This window comes from Callithrix jacchus, chromosome 14, assembly GCF_049354715.1.
Source record: "Callithrix jacchus isolate 240 chromosome 14, calJac240_pri, whole genome shotgun sequence".
In the NCBI taxonomy this organism is placed as follows: Eukaryota; Metazoa; Chordata; class Mammalia; order Primates; family Cebidae; genus Callithrix; species Callithrix jacchus.
Window position 1 is genome coordinate 112,350,252 of NC_133515.1, and position 13,504 is coordinate 112,363,755.

Here is a 13,504-nt window from a genome sequence, read left to right on the forward strand (position 1 = left end):
CAACAACTGAGACTCTAGCTAGCTCCCGAGGCCTGGCCTCAGGTGCGGTGCAGCCAGTGTGGGGTGAGGAAAAGGCCGCCGCACTGTCAGGCTGTGCAGAAGGCTGTGCCCAGGGCTGAGGGGACACAAAGACTTGGGCGTCACTGGCCGCCTATGATCCTGGCAGCTGCTCCCCAGGACAGAGGAGTAAAGGGACCGTCCTCTTCTTCCAGGCTTCACTTGCCTTTCCTCTCTGACAACAGCCAGGGGTGGACTTTCGTGCTGGGAACAGCCTCCAAGGACAGCTCCCCTGATTTGGGGGAGGTGCTCACACCTGGTAGTCCCCAGTCCTGGGAGAAGAGGGCCTCATTTCTGGGTCTTTCTGCAATGAAGTGGGGATTGCCTTGTCCTGGGGTCTGCCTAGCTCTGAATTTCCTCTCTTCCAGGGGGTCTGGGTGCCTCTTGTCCAGGGTGGGAGCCCTTGAAGGAGCTTTGGAGGGGAAGGAAAGGGTGTTGCCTCCCGTCCAGGTCTTCATGGGGCAGGAATGTGCCTAGTGCTGTGAAGCTGGGGCCTCCGAGGGAAGGGAGTCGGGGATCAGCAGCCAGAGGAGGAAGTGGCGTAAGGGGATCTCATGTCTTTCTTCAGAGATATTTGCAGAATTCTACCCTCAGGAGGTTAAGGCCGGGCAAGGCTGGGGCTGCGGCACTGTTCACCCAGCTCTGGGGTCCCCCTCTGGAGGCCCAGGTCACAGCGGGCTGGTGTAGGACAGACAGAGACCCAGTCTCTGTGGCACTAGGGGAGTCTTTTCCTATTCAAATCCTCTTGTTCATCCAGCCGCAGCTCCCAAGCGTGGCACCAGGTGAGTAGTAGGGATACCAAGGCTTGACAGGTCCCTGTGGAGTACGGAGCCCGACCCGAGAGAGAGGTGCACAGTGAAGGAGGATGCGGAGGATGGCAGGGCCTGCTGGCTGTTTTCTTCAGACCTTTGGGAATTCAAAGAGGCTGGTGGGCAGAGCTCATGGGTCCACCCTGCCCAGGGGTTTGCACAAGTGTCCGGGGAAGATGTATTGGCAACACCTGCCAAGGGCGAGATGAGGGCCGGATGCAGCCCTGGAACGCCCTGGCCAGCGGATGCCGCGTGGTCGTCTCCATGGAAGCCTGAGTGTGGCAGCAGCGGGACAGGGCAGGCGGGTGTCCTCCAGGTCCCCATCCCTCCTGGCAGGAGGCTCTCTCTGCTGCAGCCCCAGGCAGTCATGCCTTCTCTCCCCTGTACCCTCATGTCTCCCCTCACTCTTGCCCTCCCATCTGGAATGAAGAGATGGGAAGCTGGAGCTTCTCTTCTGAAAATGACCCTCCAGCTGCAGCTGCATCAATTCCTGTGGCTGTCCTAGAATTCTTGACCCGGGCACCATTGCGGCGTCCCCCCTCCCTCCCTCCCCATGTTCTCTCCTGGTCTTCCTGCTGTCTGCTACCCACTCTCCAGGGGCCCGGCCACCTCCTCACTCCACCAACCTCTTCTCCCCAACCCTGATGGCCGGTCACTGTCACTCCCTCCCTCTTGAAAACGTCCCCCCTTGTGACTGCCGTCACCACACTCACCCCAGGTTTTTCTCCTCCCTCTCTAGCTGTTTCTGTCTGGGCTTTTGTGGGACCCACCTCGACACAGAGTCTAGCATTTCTGGGTCTCTTGTTCATTTGCATTGGGCGGAGGTGACCGCCCACCTTTGGTGACTTTTGAATGTTGCAGCAGTGAAGGCCCTGAGACCAGACACGAAGGCCCTGAGACCCTAATGGGAAGGCTCTGAGACCCCGACACGAAGGCCCTGAGACCCTAATGGGAAGGCTCTGAGACCCCGACACGAAGGCCCTGAGACCCTATCGGGAAGGCCCTGAGACCCTAACGGGAAGGCCCTGAGACCCCGACACGAAGGTTTAAGAAGAAAAGCTCCTGGAGGGGATAGACCTTCCTTCTCTGCTGTGTTTCCTCACAAGCAAAGAGACAAGCAGGTCACAAGTAAGGGGCCCAGCCACATTTGTGTGTGGATTGTCCACTTGGGGTGGGATGCGAAGCCATCTGCAGCCACATGGGCTCACACCCAAGGCCTCATTCTATCCTTGTGGCCACTGGGGGATGAGCATGGGGTCCGAGCACCCCAAAACTGCATCCAGGCATGATTTGAGTCAAGGAAGGCTGAAAGCAGGGATGGCCGTGAGGAATGGGCCTGGGGGCAGGGTTCCCACCTCCAGAAGGTCCCTGGCTGTGCAGAGCAAGATGAGGACGCCTCTGGTGGGATTTCATGGCCTCACCTTCAGCACCGAAGAAAAGGCCGAGTTCTGGGGTTATGTGTGCATTACTTAAGCTGGCCATGGTGGCTCATGCCTATAATCCAAGCACTTTGGGAGGCTGAGGTGGGCAGATCACCTTAGGTCAGGAGTTCGAGAACAGCCTGGCCAACATGGTGAAACCCCATATCTACTAAAAATGCAAAAATTAGCCAAGTATGGTGGCAAGCGCCTATAATCCCAGCTACCTGGGAGGAAAAAAAAAGTGAAATAAAACAATAAATGCATTACTTCATTACAGCGTATGAATTCTGCTGTTTACTTGAGAAAGCTATTTGATGTCTCTAAGCTTCTCTTCTCATTTTGAAAGCACGAGAGTCATATTGTCTCGTAGAGTTGTTATGAGATTTTAAATAAATTGCATTTGTAAAGTAACCTCAGATATGCGAGTCTGACAGCCACACAGCAATTGTTCACCAAACGGCAGTCCTGCTTCCCTCCCCAGTGGGAGGCCAAAGCTTAGCTTTTATCTGTGTGCTTTCTCTCTGCGGAGTGGAATAAGCCACTGTCAAGGGTCCGAGGAGTGAGCTCTAGCCACGTTGCTGGCCTCAGAAATATTCCTGCCGTTGCCACAATGAAGGGTCCAAGGAGTGAGCTCTAGCCACGTTGCTGGCTTCAGGAATATCCCTGCCATCTCCATGCCTGGGATGGTCCTTCCTTTCTCACGGAGGGAGGGAGGAAGGGGATGAAAGGCGAGGTGAGCATCTCTACAGCGTGAGGGTTCAGTGCCTCAGTGTTTCTGCCTCTTGAATAACCTTGAAATATACAGTTTAAATCAATTGCGTCTTTCCTCTTTCTTCCGAATCATAATTAAAATGGCCAAGGTAGCCGCTTCCCGCAGGACCTTTGCCGTTTCTCCATGAGCACCGCGTCTACGTCCAGCACCGTCCATTCATAAGGCATCACACTGAGGTTCTTTTAAACACAGCTCCACTCAGCTTCACGGAAACGCTGAAACATCCTGTAACTGGCCCTTCGTGAGAGTCTGCGTTCATTCGTTGTCATCCCTTTGCTGAATGCTGTTTGGGGGACACTTCGCCCACCCAGCCCAGGCACGGGAAGGCGCTGCACTCAAACCCACACGACTTTTGTGGGTAACCACAGCTCATCAATTTGATTGGCAAAACTTAAACACACAAAAATCATTTTGAATGTTGATTAAAATATTTCTAAAATGGATAGCATGCTTTCTCACCTACATTCTATGAGAAAGGTAGTGTAATTGCTTATTGATGTATCATACATATTTAATATATAAATTATTTAGTATATAATTATATAATATATATATTATTCCAGCCTATAAACAGTGTCTCTTGGTAGCTGTGGAACTGTATTACACTGTCTTTCCCTGCACTAAATGTCCTAAACATGTAATGATTTCTGAGTTTCAGTGGAGTTTATTTTTCTTCTCTTATGGCAAGCTGTTGGCAGTTTTTGCAAGATAGGTTAATGATTTATTTTCTTCTTTCTAAGTTTTTTTTCTGATTTTTAAATAAAACTATGTAGTTAATGGTCATTTATTTAGTGGGAAATCTTTATTGTACGTGAAATGAGTGCTCATAGAGGCACAGATGACATACTCCTGAAAGCAGTGAAAGGAATCATCATTTTGGTGCTGGGATGGGGTCTCTGGGGAAAGGCGCAGGTCAGGACTCCCTTCTTTAGGGAAGTCAGCCCTTGAAAGATGGCAGCTATGTTGACAGATGAGAAATCTAGGGGTGAATTCCTCTAAGAGGACTAATGTGATTGAAGCTGCAGGGCCACATCCAGTGTGTCCCAGAAGACAGGTGTCCAAGCCCTGGCTCTGCCCAGCAGCTGTGCGCCCTGGGCGGGACCCACCTGTCTCGTTTGTAAACTGTGGCTGTGAGGCTGCACCAGGTCGGAGAAAGAGCGGCAATTATTCAGGACTCTTTGATGAGGGACCTGAAGACCGGGCACACTTCATCACAGCGTGTTTCCTACGAGTTACCCACAAACTCAAACCGTTTTAAGGCTTAGGAACGTGGCAGCTGCAATGCTGGGGCCGGAGGATCCTTCACTTTGTTTCCGCTGGCCCTTAAGATTTCAAAAGCATCACTTTGCATATGTCCAGTGACCAGAGGCAGGGGTTCTCCTTACGGAGGCACGTGTGTCCAGCCGACTCATCACATTCCGGCTGCAAACATCGGTCTCGTATGTGACGAGTTTGCAGGTCAGCGCTGGCATTCCAGGCTCAGAGACTCTACACAGCATCATCTCTTCTGTCAGAGGAGGGCATAGTAGGGGGTGGAGGATTGCTTCGCCTTTGAGAAAGGGCCACAGCACCAGGCCTGAAGAGCAGCCAGATACCAGAGGCGGCCACTCGGAAGCATGGAAAAAAAAGAACTGGCAGGTTAAGAAACTCCAGGTGAAAAGAGACATCTTGCAGAGGAGTGTGGAAGCTGCCTCCCCTCCCAGGGGACTTCTGCCAGTTCCACGGTTCCCACCACACACACCCCAGGAGGGCCCTGCTGCTCTCTTGAAATCCCATGTTCTTCGTTCTCCCTTATTATAGTGGTGACAGGGTGACATTTTAAAAATCCTTGACAAATCCTAAAGAGAAACTAGAAGGGAAAGATTATAGGTTAAAAATAGTCACGTTTCCACAGTGCTGAGGCTTCTGCCCTACGCTGACTGCACTTCCAAGGCTGTTGCAGCTCCTGGGCAGGCTGGCTCGGCAGTCCCCGTCCTGTGTGTCCCCTGCTCTCTGTGCAAACTGGCTTCCTTGCCTTCCACTCCCCACCTGCCCAGGCCTTCCTGGCACTGCAGCACTGTGGACTCTGCCTTCCTGCGGATAAATTCCGCAGGCGCCCAGGCTACCCACTTCTGCTTGTCCCCACAGAGAGAAGCACCCACTGGAGGTGGAGGGGGCAGGTGAGGGAAGCTGGTGTCCTCCCTCTTCTCCTGCCCTGGATGGTGACTGGCAGCCGCTGCTCCTCCCTGTGCCCGCCTGTCATTCAGGTGTCATCGGGGGCTCGTCACCGCCTCTTCTTCCTCCCTCGCCTAAACATGGTCCTTGTCGCTGGCCGCTGAGGGCAGTGCTCCTCCCGGCTTTGGCTCTGGCCTCTTGGTTTCTGCATCCCTCCTGCTCTGCCTGCCAAGCTCTGCATGGTGTCTGCTTCTGACTGGAGCCTCGTACACTCAAGGCATCACCCACGGCTTCCAGATTGTCCTCTCATCCCCCCTGCGCCTGGCGTGGCCTCATCGTCAATTCAACCTGATGTTTCTCTCTTCCGCCCTCCAGTGAGACCTTCCTGGATTCTTACCTTGCTTCCAGCTTCTGACCTGAGAGAAGCACCCAGTTCACAAATGATTCCCACAGTGCCAGCATCGTGCACTTCCAGCTTTCCAAATATCAAGTCCGTCACTGCAGCAATGAGCGGGGTTCTTCAGGAAAAAACATGGCACCGTGGGAAAGTGGAATTGTGGAGTCTTCGCACATGGGTTTCAGGCTCACAGTGCACCCCTCCTATGCTGCACCCCTCCCACACTACACCCTTCACACTATGCCCTTCAACATACAGCCTTCCACACTGCACCCTCACACAATACACCCTTCCACATGACACCCTCCCACCCCACACTGCACCCTCCCACGCTGGTGACTCCCACACAACACCACACCAGTACACCACCCCACACTGTGCCCTCCCACGCTGGTGACTCCCACACAACACCACACCAGTACACCACCCCACACTGCGCCCTCCCACGCTGGTGACTCCCACACAACACCACACCAGTACACCACCCCACACTGCGCCCTCCCACACTAATAACTCCCACACAACACCACACCAGTACACCACCCCACACTGTGCCCTCCCACGCTGGTGACTCCCACACAACACCACACCGGTACACCACCCCACACTGCGCCCTCCCACACTAATAACTCCCACACAACACCACACCGGTACACCACCCCACACTGCGCCCTCCCACGCTGGTGACTCCCACACAACACCACACCGGTACACCACCCCACACTGCGCCCTCCCACACTAATAACTCCCACACAACACCACACCGGTACACCACCCCACACTGCACCCTCCCACGCTGGTGACTCCCACACAACACCACACCAGTACACCACCCCACACTGCGCCCTCCCACACTAATAACTCCCACACAACACCACACCAGTACACCACCCCACACTGCACCCTCCCACGCTGATAACTTCCACACACCACCACACCAGTACACCACCCCACACTGCGCCCTCCCACGCTGGTGACTCCCACACAACACCACACCGGTACACCACCCCACACTGCGCCCTCCCACGCTGGTGACTCCCACACAACACCACACCAGTACACCACCCCACACTGCGCCCTCCCACACTAATAACTCCCACACAACACCACACCGGTACACCACCCCACACTGCGCCCTCCCATGCTGGTGACTCCCACACAACACCACACCAGTACACCACCCCACACTGCGCCCTCCCACGCTGGTGACTCCCACACAACACGACACCAGTACACCACACCACACTGCACCCTCCCACACCCTCCAACACTACACCCCCCTTTCCACAGATGAGCCTGTGTTGGCTGTGGGGTTCTCTCCATGTAGATGTCAACCATGGAGCCATAAGTTCACTTAACAGTCAAAAGAGTGAACACTGAGCCCTTCAGGTAATGATCTTGGTGATTGGGGTATGTGAATTTGGGAAAAGAAAGACAATTACAGTAGTTTACAGTCCGATGAAGAAAGACAGAAAATGATAATACTTAAGCTAGCTAAAAAGCTTTAGAAGTCAAGTTGGTGGAAATCAAAATAGAGGGTGCAACCGGGTGCAGGGTTTGGAAGTGCCGTGGGGAACCCAGGAGTCTCTCGTGTTGCACAGGCCAGGAAGAGTAGCACCATGGTAGAGGTCATTTCCGAATATGGAGAGAGCGTCAAAGGTGCGGAAGGTGCTCTGCTGTGGCCAGTGTCAGGGAAGGTGGCCTGGGAGGAGATGGGGACGCAGTCAGGGCGGCATCAGGGATGGGTCAAGTAGAACCGCGCAGCCTGTGGTGGACACTCAGCCTTTTATCCACAGGGACCTGGGGCTGTGGGGGAATTGAGAGTCATTTGCTGGGACCACCCTCAGCTCACATGGGGAACTGGCTGCAGGAGAGGAGGGCTGATGTCCACGTCCTGCTAGGAGCTCCCGGGTCCTCCATGTGAGGAGACTGGAAGGGGCACGGTGTGTGGGAGGAAAGAAGGGACCCCACAGTGGCACAGTCAGTGGGGGAGCCACCGGGGATCCCAACCAACCTTTCCCAGGGCTTCTTCCCCAGGGCTCCTTCCCCAGGACCCTTCCCCAGGACCCTTCCCCAGGGCTCCTTCCCCAGGGCCCCCCCAGGACCCTTCCCCAGGGCTCCTTCCCCAGGGCCCCCCAGGACCCTTCCCCAGGGCTCCTTCCCCAGGGCTCCTTCCCCAGGACCCTTCCCCAGGGCTCCTTCCCCAGGACCCTTCCCCAGGACCCTTTCCCAGGGCTCCTTCCCCAGGGCTCCTTCCCCAGGACCCTTCCCCATGGCTCCTTCCCCAGGGCTCCTTCCCCAGGACCCTTCCCCAGGACCCTTTCCCAGGGCTCCTTCCCCAGGGCTCCTTCCCCAGGACCCTTCCCCAGGACCCTTCCCCAGGGCTCCTTCCCCAGGACCCTTCCCCAGGGCTCCTTCCCCAGGACCCTTCCCCAGGGCTCCTTCCCCAGGACCCTTCCCCAGGACCCTTTCCCAGGGCTCCTTCCCCAGGGCTCCTTCCCCAGGACCCTTCCCCAGGACCCTTTCCCAGGGCTCCTTCCCCAGGGCTCCTTCCCCAGGACCCTTCCGCAGGACCCTTCCCCAGGGCTCCTTCCCCAGGACCCTTCCCCAGGACCCTTTCCCAGGGCTCCTTCCCCAGGGCTCCTTCCCCAGGGCTCCTTCCCCAGGACCCTTCCCCATGGCTCCTTCCCCAGGGCTCCTTCCCCAGGACCCTTCCCCAGGCTTCTGTGGCCTCCCAGTTGGGTTCAGCCAATGGTCAACACCACAGGAGGACTGGGGACGGGAGAAGCAGGCTCTTGCTGTTTCTTCACTGCCTCCTCCTGGTTGGGCGGAGGCCCCCATAACCCTAGCTCCCATCAGGTGGGAGTCCCATGGCTGCAGGTCTCTGTGCTTCAACACCTCCTATTTTCTTCCTTGCCTCTGCCGTGCTCTCTTTATTAAAGTCTTCGGAGCAGCCTGGGTCTTCTGTTTATTTCTAGAAGGTGGATACCATTTTTCACTGAGTGTTGAGGATTCCCATACTCTCCATGGCCCGTCAACCATGCATCTGCTCACAATGACGCCTCTCTCTCCCTGGCTCTAGACCCTGACTGGCCACAGACCACATGGGCGTGTAGCACGTGTGTGTGCCGAGTGAGTCTTCCAGAAATCCGACCTGAGAACTGGTGTTTGGATATGCCTCCGTGTTAAGCAAAGTCCCCCACCGTGGCAGAGAACAGCCAAGGCCTCCCCCACCCCCACCAACACCCATCCTTGCTCCCACAAGAGACAGGGGGAGACACAGGCAGGAAAGAGAAAGTCTCTGAGCCACCCCTGGGGGCAGAGGAGCAGTCCGGGTCACTGGACAAGAACATGGATATATAAGTGTGCAGGCTGGGTGCATCCACTCAGTCAGAGGGAGGGAGAGGGTGTGCAGGCTGGGTGCATCCTCTCAGCCACAGGGAGGGAGAGGGTGTGCAGGCTGGGTGTATCCACTCGGCCTCAGGGAGGGAGAGGGTGTGCAGGCTGGGTGCATTCACTCGGTCAGAGGGAGGGAGAGGGTGTGCAGGCTGGGTGCATCTACTCGGCCTCAGGGAGGGAGAGGGTGTGCAGGCTGGGTGCATCCCCTCAGCCACAGGGAGGGGAGGGGCTTTTGCCTCCAGAGCTGGCAACAGAGTCCTGTCCTTTGCTCCACAGGAGGCTCAAGGCTGCTCTGGTCCAATGCTGCAGGCAGTGGACAAAGCAGCCCCAGTGTGCTGAGGGGTGCCTTTTCCTGACTGAGCATGTCCTGGAGTGGGGGGACCTTGGGAGGCAATGAAGAGACGAGGAAGAGGCTGCTGTGCTGAGTCAGCTTGTCTGAGGGACTTGTGGTGTCCTGCCCTGGCATCTTGTCCACCCTAATCACCTTGAGGGTGACACTGAGGCCCTCGGAGGACCTGCCTGTGAGTCACAGCCCACCTCATGTTTCCCGGGTCCAGGCACCCACTCTGTGCTAAGCTCCTCCTGGTATCCAGCAGAGCCTAAGGGCCAGAGAATGTAGAGGTCATGACACTTAAGGGACGTCTCATCCAGGGTCTATTTAGAATGGCGAGGGGGGTGGAGGGAGCCTTAGGTGATGACGATCATGGTTTACCAACCACAGGCCTGGTGAGCAGGCGTTGGCCGCCATTGCCTGGCCTGGGGCACAGCCCAGGGACCCGGTATCAGGACGGGAGCTTCGTGTGTGGGGGCTGCGTTGAGCGAAGCTGCCATCTTGACGTGGGAACACAGACCTTGCTGTGACAGACCTGGGGCCGTGACCGCCTCTCCTCACCCTTCTTTCTCTCCACTCTCCTTCCCGGCCTCCCTGTCCAGAAGGAGGAGGGCAAGAAGCCACGGACACTGTGTGCATCCAGGCCAGAGCCCCACAAGCATGGCCAGGGTCCACCGCGGGTGCCTCGCCTTCCGGAGCAGCAGACCCTACTCAGCCCACCCCCGAGATCACGCAGCCGGCACCCGTGGGCTGCACGCTGGGGGGCTCTGGGCCTTGCTCTCACCACGTGAGTCTGAATAAGCCGCCTCGTCTCTCTACGCCTTAAACGCTGCACCTGGGAAGGAGAGATAAAACTGCAGCTCCTCCACAGGCTTCCGTGAGGGTGAATGAAATAACAGGCGCATGGCATCTGACACGCAGCAAGGGTGGCCACCAGGAGCATCTCAGCCTCCCGCTGGGCTGCAGACCCAGCGCCTGGGGCCTCACCTTCCCAGAGGCTGGCCCAGGTGGTAAAAGCGGGAGTGTGAACTTCCCGGGAGTGAGGGACCAGGGGGAGCAGAGGGCAGGGGAGGGAACAGGGCTGTATTTCCTACCCCTTAAATGCAGGCAGCTCTTCAAGGGCCTGAGAGCACTCTCAGCTGAATGGCATGCTGAGCCCGAGGCCGCCAGAGAAACCAAGGCATCCTAATGGTGCAGACAGAGCTCCCGAGGCTCACAAAGGCTGGGCGCTGAGCCCAAGGCCACGTGGCTCGTTACCCACGGCGCAGCCATCCATCTGGGATCTGATTCCGGATTCTGTGTCTGTGCCACTCACATGTATGTTTGTACCCAGCCTTAGGAAGCACGTATACCAGCCTATGCTAAGTCACACACTTTATACGCACAGAGCCTGAGTGCATGTGTCTCTGTGCTCAGTCTCCCCACGGGGACGGCAAGCCCCCGAGGGCAGGCATCGGGTCTGAGGCATCTTTGTCTCCAGCCGCACACAGTGTGGGCCGAGTCCACGCATGGCCCGTGCTGTGTCCTCTCTAGAGCCCGCTCCAGGAGGACAAGCGTGCACTTATCTGTACCTTTTCTCCTTCCATGCTGAGGTTTTTTTACCTCTAAAGATAAACAATGGCAACTAAATTAGCACATGGAACTCTATAGCAAGGGTGGACCCAGCCCTGCAGGAGGCCACCGTCACAGTGCCCCCGTTCAGGTTCCCAGGTGTACCTGCACTCCAGGCGGAGTGGAAAGAAGGCCTCCCCAGAAAGCCACCATCTCAGCACTGGCAAGGCCAAGGCTCCCGCGGGGCTTTCTTTCCAGAACTGGTGTGGCAGTCCCATGAAGAATGCTTGCAATCTCCTCTCCTGGGTGTGGGCGCTGCTGGGAAACCAATTAATTGGTCCCACAACTCTGCCATCCAAGACGCAGAGCTGAGCTGACATCCCCCAGAGAACCCCAGAGACTCACGCCCGGGCACCTCGGCCTGTTCACCTCGGAGCAACGGGCAGGCCCTGGGTGTGCTGTCAGCTGGGCAGTGAAAAGGGACAAGCTGGTGTGTCAAAAATGACACGCCAGCTTCTGCTGGTCTTGCAAAAGAGCTCTGCAGTGGTGTGGATGCAGCTGACATCCCGCAACAGCGCGGCTGGTCTCTGTGCTGGGTTGAAATTCATCCAGCTCCCTGTGTTCACAGCGATGACTTCCAATGCTAATTCTCAGTGAGCCGGGCATGAAATATATTCACAGGCATGCTTGGTGAGGGCCCTTTGGAGTTATTTGAGGTACCTGTGATGAAAACATCTGTGCCACTTGTTTTTGTGCATTTTCGTTCCCTTGGTTTCAATTATGCAAAGAATCTTTGGGCAAGAGAAAGAGAGAGGGGGAGAGAGAGTTTGCTGATGTCGTCTTTTTCCTTTTTGATAAGAGTGAGTGCCTGGTCTGATGCCTGAGCTGGGGAAGCATGAGAGGAGAGAGGAGGACTTTCATCTTCCGCAAAGACACAGGGACGCTCTGCCTCATGCAAATGAGCTGTTCTAAAAGCATCCCTGTGTCCTGCTGAGCCACCCAGGCTCCCCTTAGCCCTTCTCTCCACAGGACAAATAAAGGGGTGAGTTTACTGAGCTCATGTCTGTGAACATAAGTAATTGAGGGGGCTGCTGGCAGCAGCAAGGGTGGGCGGATGACGCCGTGGAGGAAGCCCACCACCCGGGTAGCGCATGTGCGTGCTGGGCAATTTCCATCAAATGCCTTTTTCTCCGCCACTGCAGCCTTGAAGAGCCTCTTGTCTTCGCTGCAGTTCTATCCATTTAGAAGAGCGTGGCCCAAGCACTGGGTGTACAAAAGGTGACCAGAAATTCAAGACTTGGAGGCGGGCCAGGGTCCCCTCGAGGCAGAGATGAGCTTGGAATCCAGGTCTGGTCTCACAGGGATTGTGGTTGGAAAAAGCTGCTGGGAGCTGCTGCTTTAAGTGCTGACCGAGCTGGTCGGCCCATCCCATCCCAGGGCCCTGGCGTGGGGTGTGATGGACACTTTGCTGTCTGCAGACTTTCCCATCCACTAGGGCTCTCAGATCTACTCGCTGATGTTCTCACAGGAGGACACATGGATCCCCGGTCTGTCCGAGCTGTCTTAGCAGTGGTGGGAGACACAGGAAGATCTGCTTCCTATCATTCTGAAAGCGGGAGCCACAGGCAGGGGCAGCGTGGTCATGGGCTCCTCTAAGTGTCGGTGTGGAGCAAGGGCTTCTGGGAGGCCTGGTCACTGGGGAGGGGGACAGCACTGCCCCACGCTGGAAGGGAGGCAGGAGAGGCTGAGTGCTTCCCCCTGACCCTCAGCCACAGTCTCCAAGCCCGCGCTGCTCCCAGGCCAGAGCGCCCCAGTGCAGCACCATCTCCTGAGCTGGGATTTGTGTGGGAGTCTGCTCTCTCCACTGCATGCTGCGCTCTCTTCTCTGCATGGCTTGTGCCCTCACACCCCTGCACCCAGATCAGCTCTCCCTCTCCGCCATGCTCAGGAACCACGAACTCCTTGCCTTCTGGTTTCTGACCCGGTGGAACCAGGGGCAGCACTGTGAGATCAAAGCTTGAAGGCGGTGTGGGTGGAGTCTGTGCTTCCTGTCCCTGCGCTGGGTTCCCCTAGCGGATGGGCTTCTTGGCCTGTAGCCCCAGCCCTTCAGCCAAGGGTTTCTTGTCTTTCCATAGCTGCCCACAATCTCAGTGAGTGCAGAGCCACCATGCTGTGTCTCAGCGCTGGGGCGGGAGGTCCTGGCACCAGGTGTCCGGGTCAGCAGGGCCAGGCTCCTCTGGGGCTCTGGGGGCATCTTTATCTTTTTCAGATGGAGGCACCACCCGGAGTCCCCCGCCCTGCTCCTTCCTCCCGCTTCACAGCTCGCCGGGAGCATCTTCAGCCTCTCTCTGGCCTCAGCCTCTGCCCTCTAGCTTTTTCTCTGCCCCCTACAGGGACCCGAGTGGTTGCCTTGGACACCCCGGATAATCCAGGAAAATCTCCTCAATCCCCAAATTCTTAATTTACTGGCATATGCGAGTGAGTCTCTTTGCCAGTGAGGTGATGGATGGCGATCCCGGTCAGGGTGTGGACCCCACGGCATCGACGGTTCTGCCCAATCAGGCTCCCTCCTCCGTTCCGGGGCTACCGCTGGTGGGTGCGCAGCTGCCCTGT